A 13,661-nucleotide genomic window follows, 5' to 3' on the forward strand; every position below is an offset into this window, starting at 1 on the left:
CCTGTCGGCAAGTCGATTACATGGGGGCCCTTCCCCTCTCCAAGTGATTCACTACAGAGCACTCGATCCACCGGAATAGGGGCCCACAGATTATCACACTGGGCTAGGAGACCCCCGCCCCCATAGCAGAGGAAGTCTGGGATTGGGCCCATGCTCATGGAGCCCCTGGTCATGTCATATATACTGTGCCATCCAGAAGTTGCTGGCCTAACAGTCTGTTAACATGGCTTGTCAGAGGCACAGCTAAGTCACTGACCGGCACGGAGGTGACAATTTGTGACCCATCACCAACCTCCCTCCGGGATGTGAAACATACTTGGATTCAAAGATGTTTCTTTGATGCTTCATCCCCATAGATGATTATATGTGCCTCCTACATAATAAAAAGTCATGGACCCAGGAGCCCTGGGGTAGAAGCCGGAGTATCCTGGCTGCCATCACTCCTATTAACCCACCGGGGGAGAGTGTGTCCCCACAGCTCTGGGTTTGCCACCAGACAGGGCAAGGATAAGCTGTAAGTGCTGCCCAGACACCTTGGGTTCCCTGTGCCAAGGCGATAGCAGGCGAGGAGAAGTGTCACCGTGTTGGCATCAGGGGCTGTGCTGGACACTGGGATGTGTTCCCCCACTTTTCCCCTCAGTGGAGTGTGGCCTCACCTGCTGGGAGCATCTCTGGCAGGTGGCCTTCAGCTGTCCCTCCCTTCAGGGGTCGCCTCAGCTGCAGACAGGTGACTTACTCAGGGTCACGTCGTCCCCCAGCGTGGACCACAATTGGACAGTGCTGAAGGGCCGTGCTAGCTGCAGAGCCCTGTAAAGAGTCCTCCTGGCATCGCTGGCCCGTGAGGCCCGCCTGCTCCTCCCGAGGCCCGCTCCTCTTTCCGTTCCCCCTGTCCCACGTGTCGCTTGCCAGGAGCCGTCCCTAATATACCTCCTGCACGCAAAACTTCATCCGCCTGCCCCTGGTCCCTGGGGATCCACTGCTCTTGGTGCCTGGAGGACCCACTGCCCCTGGTTCCTGGGGAATCCACTGCCCTTGGTGCCCGGGGGACCCCCTGCCCCTGGTTCCTGGAGACCTCCACAGGTGACTGTAGTATGTGGCCAGGCTCTGGAAGGACCAGGGCAGCCTCCCCACTGCCCCTGCCCAAACCCCCTGGCGAGCCACTTCCCAGCGCCCCTCCACGTGGCTTATGCTACTAGGGTGACTCAGAGGAGGGCCTGGGCCTCTGGGTGCTTCCAGCATGAGCCACAGGGCAGACAATCCGAACCTGGGGCAGTGGAGCTGCAGGAGCAGGTGAGGGGAGGGGAGGGAGGGCTGGGGGCGGTCGGGGGGACCCCTGAGCACTGGGCTCGGGGAGCCAGGTCGGCATCTCCAATTCCATCCAGAAAGGGTTGCAGCAGCTCACCTTGTCCTCTTAACACCCCTAAGCTGCAAAGAAACCGCTTCTTCTGGGAAGCTGCTGGGCTCACGGTCGGTAAGTCGGGTCCTCGGTGGGATGCGCAGGGGCCAGGGCTCTTCCTAGTGGCCGCTGGCAGTCGCCCCCCCTCCGCACCCACATTTTTCTTTGTTCCCCGCACCTCCCGAGGTGCAGACTTTTGAAGCCGACCAGCCGGGCTGCCGGGCCCGAGTCTATGCACGCCCAGAAGCCTCGGAGCTTGAATAATCGATTCCACGCTGCAGAGCGCCGCCGTGGCCTGGGCCTTGGCCGTCGGAAGCCCACGCCAGGCCGTCCCCCCAGGTCCGCCAGCTGGGGAGGGCCTGCCCTTGGCCTTAGCGCCGTGGGTGCGCACAGCGCTGTGCAGATGCAGTTGCTAACACAGCTGGGCCAGGCCACTGGGCCAGGCTTCTCGAAGGGGCTTAAAATATGGAAGGCCGCCGCTCAAGACCTTCCCGGATCTGGGCCGCGGAGGACGGGGATTGGGCTGTGCTCACAACGTGTGGCGATGCATAAATATTAGCCTTAAATAACTGTGAATACCTTGTTTCCTCAAAAGATTAGTGGCTCTTCCCTGGGTGATAAATTGTGCGAGTTCCACGGCAGACCTGTCTCCCACTGTATTATCCCGGCGCCCTCTAAATAACCACGTCCCAGGGATGCTCGGCGGCGGGGGGAGCGCGGGGGGCCAGCCGCAGGACCCCGAATGCAGGTCCTTTCTTCTCCTGCGCCTCCCTCTTTGTCTCAGGCCTCCCTTGCACCCTCAGCTGCGTCTTCCTCTCCGTAGTCGATCCCCTCTCTCTTTCTCGCTAGCCCTCCGCCTCCCTCCCAATCCCCGACTTCTCTGTCGGGGTGACAGTGCTACCTAACGTTCCTGAGCTCACTTTATTTTTTATTTTTTATTGTTATTATTTTTTATTCATTATTTTTTATTCATTATTTTTATTATTATTTGTTTTTATTCATATTCAATTGGCCGACATATAGAGTAGCACCCAGGGCTCACCCCATCACGTGATGGGCTGCGTTAATTTTTTTTTTTTTTAAGATTTTATTTATTGATTCATGAGACACACAGAGAGAGAGGCAGAGACCCAGGCAGAGGGAGAAGCAGGCTCCATGCAGGGAGCCCGACGTGGGACTCGACCCCAGGACTCCAGGATCACGCCCTGGGCCGAAGGCAGGCGCTAAACTGCTGAGCCACCCAGGGATTCCCCCTGTGTTCCCTTTAACAGATGTGCTAAAGTTGGTGAGGTTGGAAGCCCTTTATGCCTCCCAGGGGTTGGGGGGGGACCCTACCTGTCCTGGGGATGGGTTAGCCGAGGCGCAGAGAGGTTAAGGAGTTCGCTCGAGGTCACGCGGCTAATAGGGCGGTGCAGCCAAGACTTGCTGAGCTGGGAGCCGGTGCTCTGGGCCTCTGTGGGCTCCGCTGCAGGGAGCCGTCGGGGCCCCGCACACAGGCAGGTCCGGGCCTTCTTGCTCTTTGTGGTTCTTCCTTGGGGGATCGGTACCAAGGGAGGGGAGTGACCTTACAGCCAGTCCGGGTCGCTGCCTCTTGGGGGTACTTGGCAGGATGCTCCTTGCTCCGTTTTCTCTTTGCATGAACTGATTTTCTTGGGCCTTGAGTTACAGAGGGGGCCGAAGTACACCCGCCTACTTGGGAGCCTGGGGGCACCTGGGGGACAACAGGGTCACACACGTGACCTTACAGGCATCCTCTGCCGGGCGCCCAATACTTTGGGTCCCAGGATATCCCCGGGCACCCCTTTCCAGACCGCTCATGATCCAAGGTGCGGAGGGGTGTTCGGTTCATTTTTTTCTTGCCCCCCCATTTATTTTACTCAACTTTATTAAAATGGATTTAGATGGAGTAACAGGCACAGACTTTAAGCGTAGGGGTTGGCGGGTTTTGACCAGTGTTGGCATCCAGGAAGCCCCCCCCCCCCGCTTCTGGAGTCAGACCACATCCAACTCGAAGGGCCCGGCCCCTCCTCGCCGAGCCGCCCGCTGGCATAGGGTCTGTCGCGGTCTCTTGCTTTCACCTGCTTTAGCTCCTCGCATAAAGGGGACAGGCTCCATCCTCTTGGGGTCGACCCAACGTGATGACATCTTTGGGGTTCTTCCATTGTTGAACATTATCTGTAGTTACATTAAAAAAAATTTTTTTTTTGAGTTTCTGGACGGTTTCTCGTTGTATCACTGTAAAACAACGCGCTTTCTTCATTCCTGAGTTGGTGGACGCGGAGTCGTTTCCGGTTTTGGGGTATCATGGGATTAATGCTGCTTTGAATATTTGTGTATATGTCTTTTGGTTGAACAATTAAAAATAAAGAAATCACGAGGAGTGGGATTTTCTGGGTCAGATTGTGTGTGTTTGACTTTATGGCAGATTTTCTTTTCTTTTTTTTTTTAAATCTTTTTTTTTTAAATTTTTATTTATTTATGATAGTCACAGAGAGAGAGAGAGGCAGAGACACAGGCAGAGGGAGAAGCAGGCTCCATGCACCGGGAGCCCGATGTGGGATTCGATCCCGGGTCTCCAGGATCGCGCCCTGGGCCAAAGGCAGGCGCCAAACTGCTGCGCCACCCAGGGATCCCCTATGGCAGATTTTCAATGTGATGGTTCCGTGTTGCATCCCCACGGGCCAGGTATGCCTTATAATCGCCCTGTGTCCTGGTTCACATTTGGGGTCTCCCGTGTCTTCGATTCTAGCCATTATGCAAGGTATAGATGGTACCGCCCTGTGGGTTTATTTTGCGTTCCCCTGATGACCGGCGATGAACATCTTTTCATGCGCATGTGGCCCGTTTCTGTTTCTCTTTGTGTGTGTGTGTGGGAGGTATCTATTCAGGTCTTTTGCTCATTTCGTACCTTAGATCCTTGGATTTTTAAAAACTTATTATTGACTTGTCAGAATTCTTTACGTATTATGGATTCAAGCGCTTTGTCAGATATGTGTACTGTGCTTATTTTCCCCAAGGCTTTGGCTTGTCCTTAATTTTCTTAATGGTGTTTTTGGGGGAAGGAAACGTTGATCCTGGGCCTTCTAAGAGCTGTTCTAGAGCATGAATATTGAGAACTCCAGCAACCGGGATGAATGTCTGGGGTGACCTCCATTTATTGGAAGTACCTGGGGCTAAGTGGACTCAACGTGACCAAGGCCAACAGCGGCAGGCGGATGATCCTTCAGGACAGGGAAGATAGCCCCTTGGTGAATCCCAAACATACCTGAGGGGGTGGGGCAGGGAATGGTTCAACCGTGCCAGAGCCTCGAGTTACAGCATGAGCTGCTGAGGAATTAATAGTCAAGAAATTCTTGACTGTTAGATTGACTAGATTAGATTAGATTCTTGACTATTATATTAGATTCATCAATGAATCTTGATGGAATCTCACTGTTGCCACAAGGATAAGACTTTGGGGGATGTCTATCTTCTCTCTTTAACATCTGAAGGCTACGGACTTTGCACACATGTTGCTAAATGCTTTCAACGAGGAATTGGGCCGAGTCACAGCCAACTGGAGTCATTGCCCAACATCCCACCAGGGAGCCAGTGGGGCTGAGGTTGAGCCCAGGGCCGTTTTTCTCTGGGGCCTTCCGGGCTCCTTCCACCACCCCACACTGCCCCTGTACTCGCACAGCCAAAGTGAGCTCCCTGCAGTTGTACACGGCAATTGAAATCCTCCTTCTTCCAGACTCTCTGTCGAATAATTGCTATAATACTACTTAGCCATCTTCTCCAGGCTCAGTATTCTTAGTCCCTTAACCCAAGCCTCGGATGGCTTACGTTGCAAGGCCCTTGCTACACACACGGTCCCTCTCTGGTCCATCGCGTGGCTCAGCCCAGGTGGCCAGAGGTGAACGCAAGGTGTGCGGATAAGCAATCTGCACAGGGTGACGTGGGATCTGCTGCAGAATGTCTGTGACCCCCCCCGGTGCAAGCACAGACCATGCGTGGTTCACCAGTTACCCACTGAGAGCTCGCTCTTGGCACACAAAAGGCCAGAGGCAGCAGGACGAGCAGAGGAGTGGCAGACAGATCCTACGTCCTCCCCCAGCCCTGCCTACCCCCAGCCCCTCCTAGTGGATCACACAGATAGCAGAAAATGCAGATTTAAATGAATATATATTGTTATGGTTTTCAGAAGTAAGTAGGGGAACATGAGACAAAGAAACGAGAGAGGCATCGGCTGCGCGATAGGGTGATTAGAGAAAACTCAAGACTGAGCCTTGACCCAAGGCCTGAGAATGAATCATCTGGGGGGGGAGGGCAAGTGTTCCAGGCAGGGGAGCACCACCAGGGATGTAGCCTGGTCATCAGGAGTAGACATTGAAGCTGTAAGCAGTCTATGTCTCGAAGGTCTGGGCTGGAAATTTCAACTCAGGAGTCCCCGGTGCACTGTTGTTGAGTGTGCTGGGGCTGCATGAATGGTGATGAGAGGAGAGAGAAAGGAGAAGGAGAAGGCCCTGGACAGAGCTTTGGGGAGCATCTCCTTTCCTTTCCTTTTTCCTTTCCTTTCCTTTCCTTTCCTTTCCTTTCCTTTCCTTTCCTTTCCTTTCCTTTCCTTTCCTTTCCTTTCCTTTCCTTTCCTTCCTTTCCTCTCCTCTACTCTCCTCTACTCTCCTCTACTTTCCTCTCCTCTCCTCTCCTCTCCCCTCCCCCCCTCCCCTCCCCTCCTCTCCTCTACTTCTCTTCTCTTCTTTTATTTTTTCTTTTCTTTTCTTTCTTTTCTTTTCTTTTTTTCCTTTCTTTTCTTTTTTAGGTTGAACAGAAGACAAGAAGCCAGAGAAGGCAGGAGGAAAGCGACTGAGCATCTGCCTTTGGCTCAGGGTGTGATCCCAGGGTCCTGGGCTCGAGTCCCGTATTGGACTCACTGCAGGGAGCCTGCTTCTCCCTCTGCCTGCGTCTCTGCCTCTCTCTCTCTGTGTCTCTCATGAATAAATAAATAAAATCTTTAAAAACAACAACAAATAAAGAACAGCGAGCAAAGCGAGAGGAGAGGCAGGAGTGAGCATTGTCCTGGCAGTAGGGCCCGCTGGCCGCCAAGTGCAGAGCTCTAGATCGAGAATGCTCCAGTCTGGAGCCCAGGAGCCCAGTTCCACCTTTCATGGTGTTCTTCTTTGGGCCAGTTCCATCCATACCTTGCTACCACCCGGACCATCTGCCCTTGCCTGGTCCGTTCTTGATCAGCTGTTTCCCGAGGGACAGGAGATGGGATTCCAGAGAGTTTATCTGTCTTTAACCTCAGAGGACGAGGCAACCACATCCCCTCCGTATAGTAGTCACTCCTCTGAGCTGGATGCTTGGGGTTCATCAGAGGACTGGGCTGCTTTCCCTCCAGCCCTCACCTCTCCTCACCACGTGGAAGCTCCCCCTGCCCCTCCTTCCCGGGTCTCTCCAAGGGCATCTTGATGCAGAACTTTCTTGATGAGAGCCACGTGTCAGATTCCCTCGATCTGAAAACTCCTCCTCCCGCCTTCACACTTCGGAGTTTCTAGGGACCCATCACACAGCAGCCCCCCCCCTTCCCCCTGAATCCACGGCTTCACCTCCTGTGGCATCAGTCACCTGCAGTCAACTGCAGTCTGGAAGCAGATGATCCAACCTCGAGTGTCCCCGCAAGGTCAGGGAACCTAATGCCAAGTCATGACGCCTACATCGCTCACGTCTCTGCATCTCAGCCCATGTCACATCATCACGAGAAGGGCGAGCACAGTACGATGAGATATTTTGAGAGACAGAGAGAGGGAGACCACGCTCAGATAACTTTTATTATAGTATATTGTTATACTTGCTCTATTTTATTGTTATTGTTGTTGATCTCTTACTGTGCCGAACATCGACGTTAAACTTTATCATAGATATGAAAGGATAGGAACAGAACGAAACCAAACCACATAATATACCAGGCTTCAGTATTATCTGTGGTTTCAGGAGGTCTTGGAATGCATCCCCTGTGGATAAGGGAGGACTGCGATTCGCAGGATGTGCCCACCACTTGCATTAAAGGGATGTCAGAGGTTTTCATCCGCAGGCAGAAGGAGAAAGCTAAATGTGAAGCATGCGAATCAGCCGCATTGTTCCCAACATCCCAGAGAAATCACCACGAGAGCCGGCAGCATGAGCCAAAGGGTGAGGAGAGGCACCGAGGTAACTGGGTGGCTCGGATCATCCAAACCCAACACCGCGTCGGGACCCGGGGCAGAAGGTTCTCCAGGTGGCGTCCTCTCTGCACACGGACCCCGGCGGCCTGGACTTGGAAGCCCAGCGCTCTCGTGGCAAAAGATTAAAATATTTTTCACACAATCGGTGAATTCTGTTATTAAACGTTACAGCCGCTAAATTAAATGGTAAGAATAAGTAGTATTTTGAAATTCTGAACATCTTATAATTAGATCAGCCTTTAAAAAAAAAAAAATATTCCAAGTTAAGGCACATTAGAATGTATTCCACAACATGGAGACAGCCTGACAAAGAAACATTATTCTTAGATTTACAATTAATTACCCTTATGTCTATACCTTGCATTCAATTTGCATATCTTAAAAGTGCTGTAAATTTCACAGGACTCCCTGTTTTATTTAAGATCACGCCGCTTAGGAAAAGTTTCTTCAGTGATAACTTTCTCTTGATTATGTAGTTGTGAGGTCAGTAAATCTGGCTCTACTTTGCTCCCCGATGTTATAATTTTTCTTTTTGTGTGTGTGTTTTTCATTATTTGGCTCCTTGTTCCTTCTGTCCTCTCATTTATTATTCCCCAAGGAGCCACCAGATAGAGAAGCTGGCTGGAAGACGAAGTGAGTGGTCAGAGCCTGAGATGTTATCTCTCCCCCACTACGCATTGGTACCGGGTGTCTGACATGTTCTATACATCTTTCTGGTGCCAACCTCATTAAACAAATCCGACTTGATGTATAGCTCTCAAGAAATGAAATTTCATGCAACAGATTTGTTCTTGCCCGATTGGTAGGCTCCGCCCCCTCAACTTGTCAGCTTGTCCCTCCATCTCTCCTTCTTCCCCTTCCTTTGCAAGCCCTGCACCCCCAGAGTGAGCTGGGGTGTTGTGATTTCCCATTGCGTTTTCGTAGGGTGACCACTAAGTTCCAGAACCTTTCGTTTGAGCAAAATTTTTTTGCTCACCATGAATGCTGTATTTTAAAAAGACCACATTGGATTTCTTAAGTTATTCATAAGGAGCCATTAGCACGGTAAAAAAAAAAATTATATTATGGAGAATGCTGCATGTGTTTGCCTTGAATGGAGACACACGTGGCACATGCTTTAATCCATACCCACCTGCCGTTATGTGTTGTGCGCTCAGAAGTGACCCCATGTGAGAGCGCTCTCCCGGGGACTCCATCTGTGAGGGACTGTACCAGGCTTCTGGGACAGGGGCATGGAACACTTCTGCAGAATGGTAAATATCAACTAGACCTACAAAGAATTGAAAGGATTAAAAAACATAAAATGTTTCAATAAAAGGCAACCGATAGTTCAATGTTTTTATTTTTTTATTTTTTTTATTTTTTTTTATTTTTATTTTTTTTTAAGATAGTTCAATGTTTTTAAAAGAAAAAAGCCACAAGCACAATTAATTAGAACTGGTATGGCCATTAAGTGAAGTTTTAAGTTGCCTTTTTTTTGTTGTTGTTGTTGTTCTGTTTTCTCAATGTATTTTTTTTTTTTATAATCATAGAGAAAACCATGTTTTTAAAAGAAAAAAGCCACAAGCACAATTAGAACTGGTATGGCCATTAAGTGAAGTTTTAAGTTGCCTTTTTTTTTTTTTGTTCTGTTTTCTCAATGTATTTTTTTTTTTATAATCATGGAGAAAACCATGTTTTTAAAAGAAAAAAGCCACAAGCACAATTAGAACCGGTATGGCCATTAAGTGAAGTTTTAAGTTGCCTTTTTTTGTTGTTGTTGTTCTGTTTTCTCAATGTATTTTTTTATTTTTTTATAATCACGGAGCAAACCAAATACTCCACTTTGAAAGTGAGGATGACTTGACGCTGAGATGAGTGTGTGGTGCCATGCTGTATGGATTTTTGTCTCGGAGGGTTTGGTTCTGAGTATCGCAACCCTGGTGTGTGAGAGCAGGATCCCCGCGCTTTTGGAAAAATGAGGAGGAAAAAAGTCCCCCTCCCCCTTTAATTTTATTTCAAGCACGATCAGGTAATTTCCCCTGGCTTCCTTGTCTCGCTTATTAATTGGTAGTTTATTAAAGCAATTTTTAAAAAGTGAATACCATTGCCATTTCTCCCTTAGCAGCAACCAGAGCCCTGCATGGTACAAGATGTCAAGGAAGGAAGAGGGAGGCTGGCCAGGAAGCGTGTGGGGGGGAGGCGGGCCTGGCAAGCACGCAGGGACGAGGCGGCAGGGACACCTACACCACACCAGCCTGGGTCCCCTCCTCTGCGGGAGCGTGTGACATTGGCCGAGCCTCCCGTCTCCCTCAGGGAGGTCCTCCTCTTTCTCCCTGTGCCCGCCCTCTCTCCTTTCCTCATACCCGGGTGTCCCTACTGCTTCTGGGAGGTGAGTGAACGGGAGACTTTTTTTTTACAGATTTATTAATTTCTGACAGTGACATTCTTCATGACAGTTCACTATGTAAGTGAGTCCCCGTGATTTCTGAAAGCCCATTTATCCTGGCTTTGGATGGGCTGAATGCAAGTGCATGGGCAGGTGGCTCGCTCGTCGATCATCATATAATATTTCTATTAAAAATCATTTTTAAAAGCCTCCCGAAAATTTGAATAATACTTTTGCAAAGAACATAAAGCTACACCTCAGATTAGCCGTCCTAGAATACCTTGGCAAAAGTACCCAAGTAGCAAGAGTTTTCCTAGTCTTATGTCCTATATACATCTGTTAAATTACTCTGAGATCTCATTAAATAAAGCTAATGTACTTGTAAAACAGTAGGGAGAGACAGTTTATCATTGTAACTGTTAGAGAGAGCCATTCGGGTAGGGAGGGAGCCAAGAAGACTAGGTATATGCTGGTCAGTGTAGATGTTTCTAAGTCATAAATCTTGGCTCTTTCCCGCCTAGTTATTGTGTATTTCTTTAGGTGAGAGATTGATTGTAGCAGCTCAAGATGAATTTGCCCATAGTCCCTTTCTTCTCCTTCTCCTTCTCCTTCTTCTTCTTCTTCTTCTTTTTTTATTTTTTATTTTTTTATACTCCTGATGCTTCGCCAAGGTGATAATGCTTTTTCTCCCCCCTGCCATCATTTGTTTCAGATTAAAAGCGTGAAATGGCACAGGGGAACTCGGGGAGGCTGGTCTCTGTGGTCGGGCAAACATGAGGGCATGAAGATGTATAATGTCCCACGCGGGAGGAAGCCCTCTCTGGGCCCCGCAGGATTTATCACAGGCTCACCTGAAGGAGAAACAGGGGCATTTACACCATCCGATACCTGGAAAGACACTGTCATTTCCTCACTGAGGACTTTGCAAGCAGATGGTAAAAGGGGTTTAATTTGAAAACACTGAAACATTGTGTACGCTCAAAACCATGACAATTGCGGTTTTATTGTCTCCACTCAGGGAAATGTGTGTCTGGATCATCTCGTGGCCCGAATGGGGAGAAAAGGTACTTTTCATGAATATATATAGATGCTGAATTTATAAGGATCAATATAGTCGCCAAATGTTGTACAACATGTCAGGATATCATAAAAAGCAGGCAGTTCTACATAAAATACCAGCTTAATCTTGGAGATTTTAAAGCCTCATTAAAATGTGGATAAAGTCCATATATGGAAAGGCAGCCTTCAAAAGGTTGAAGTTATATATCTGTAGGGCAGGCGTTGTAACCGCCACTTCTGAATGTCAGTGGCCTCGTGGACTGTGGCGGGTCGTGGTCAGGGGCTTGAGGCTGGGGCAGGGAGTGGCACTGTGGGCCTGGGGCCCAGTGCTTTCCCACGCTCCCCTATAGGACAAGGGATTTAGCTAGGGAGGCCACGGTGGGCAGGTCGGGTCTGGCCGTCTTGGGGAGCTGGCACATCCGAGGGTGGAGCTTTTCGATGAATTGCAGATCGGCAACCTGGGCAGCAGGTCGAGAGGACCGATGGGGTTGGGGTGATGCGGTAGGGTGGCAGGGAGACTCAGGATGGCCACCTGAGGGTTGGAGGCCGAATCACATACTGAGCGGCTCCCCTCTCTGCCCCTAGAAGCCCAGGGGTGAAGTTACTCATTGGGAACCACTCACGCCTAGAACGCAGGGCTCCTGCTCCCCAGTGTCTGGCTTCCTATTCCCACGGAAGCCACAGCTTCTGATTGAGGCCACTCATTTCTTTTCTTTATCTTCTAGTGCTGAGACCAAGCTGAGACCAAGCTGTCCCCAGCCCCCCCACCCCCCCTCACCCCCAGAACGAGACTGGTGCTTTCCCCCTTGTTGGAAGTCTCCATGGTTTTGGCTTGTTTGCCTGTTTTTGCAGAGAAACTTTGAAAGTCAAGCAAATACTTTGATCGTGACCTTTCTGCAACACTGGCCCATATTCACCGCTTGTCAGCAGCACAAGATGGCCAGAAGTCATCCGTCACTGCCAGCCGTCACTCTGTCGCCTTTCCCATCAGCCCCATTACCCGGGATCAGGAGAGAGTAGAGCCTGGCGTCGGAAGGATCATTAAACTTGCGGCTCCCAGGTAGCGCAGGTAGGCCAGGTGGCCTGTTGTTATTTATAATAAAGGAAAGTGCAGCAGAAGTGCCTGCCGGTGGCCCAGGAGGCTGGCGGAGGACGCCTGAACAGTGTCATCGCTGAAGGACAGTTAAAAGTGGACTCTCCCCCCTCACTGTAAGCAAAGAGGATTTATTGAACATCTGTTCTGTACATGGCTGGGAAGATTGATTAATTTAATTGCTCACACTTTGCTTAAGTAACATTTGAATACTTAATGTCAAGTTTGAAGGATATTCCAACGTTTGCCCGCACACCTTCTCCTTCGGGTTGCAGAGGGAGATCCGCAAGGGGGTGGGAGAGCGTGACCGTCTGGAGTTCCTTCTAAATCCTTCTTCTCCGAGAGCCTGCAGGAGTTGCCAGTGGGAAAAGCTGCCTCTTTTCATAAAAGCAACTAGTTACTTTTCACATTTTCCCATTGTGATAAATCATTAATGTAATGAGGTTGGATCTTCTTCACTGAGTGGTGGTAATTTCCCCTCTGGTATCAACTGTGGAGACAGTTGAGCATATTATATATTTCTGTACCCTTTAACATAATACCGTAATCGTATGAAAGTACCAGATGAGTTAAAGCTGTAATAATTTATTGCAGGTTATAGTCAGGCGGCGTATTTAGGAGGAACTCCTGAAGGTTCTACAGAAAACCAGGCTTTAAAACGTTTCTCAGCTCATCGACACTTGCCTTTCCCTTATTGGCTGGTTTTCCCTCCTGTCAGGTGCCAATCGGATCCAGTGTAGAGGAAGAGGTGCCTCGGAAATACTGGTTGCCCCTTCAATAAAACTTTATTTGGGAAGGGCCAGAAAAACTCACACATCTCATGCATCATAACGGCCACGTGTAATCCTCAGGTCGAAAATCAGTCCCAACCACACACATCCAGACCAGAGCATGGAGGTGAATGTTGTGAATATATTCCACGATGACTTCCCTTCCTCCTTGTAAAGCCTGTAAATATCTCTTTTTTTTTAACATAAAAAAAAAAAGAAGAATCGCACTGAACTTTCCATGAACACATCTGCAGTGGGAATGTGGCTTGCTGGTCTAGAACAATGGCTAGTGTCTGAACTTGGCTTGAAAAATGACTCCGAGGGTTTTTTATTTATTTATGAAAACAAAATATGCCTCTCTATGTTTCATTCTGCTTAGGATCACCACTTTGCATGAATTCATCCATTCACTTCTCGGCTCAACAAGCCCGCCTTGGGCTCTCAAATCCTTCAACAGCAGAGAACATGGCTATTTGGTTGGAGACTTCTTTCAGGATTTTATATTGAGAGAGACATTTTGGTTTAAATGTGTAATAAAATATATAAATAATTTTTTTTTTTTTTGAAAAGAGGGATGATGATGTGGGGTAACGAGAAAAGAGGTGAATATTTAACTCAACTGGAAACTGGTGCCAACACTGCCTTCCTATTGTCAGAGACCCTGTATGTAATGTGCTCGCAAACATGCTCACATCTGGGAAGGCTGGGACCTGGGAGGCTGCACTTCGAATTTATTGCCCAGAAACAGGAAGAAAATCAGAGAACCGCAGGG

At 49.3% G+C, this 13,661-nt stretch overlaps 1 long non-coding RNA gene across 1 annotated transcript in view; it reads left to right on the forward strand.

Annotated features, from left to right (window-relative positions):
• LOC140608052 (uncharacterized) overlaps positions 1 to 13,430 on the forward strand; it is a 50,067-nt gene extending 36,637 nt beyond the window's left edge. Inside the window, exons 2-3 of the long non-coding RNA XR_012010010.1 lie at positions 10,986 to 11,031; positions 11,879 to 13,430. This is a non-coding gene — a long non-coding RNA (uncharacterized lncRNA). The remainder of the gene's footprint in view (positions 1 to 10,985; positions 11,032 to 11,878) is intronic.
• The last annotated feature ends 231 nt before the right edge of the window (positions 13,431 to 13,661 follow it).

This window comes from Canis lupus, chromosome 1, assembly GCF_048164855.1.
Source record: "Canis lupus baileyi chromosome 1, mCanLup2.hap1, whole genome shotgun sequence".
Classification (NCBI taxonomy): Eukaryota; Metazoa; Chordata; class Mammalia; order Carnivora; family Canidae; genus Canis; species Canis lupus.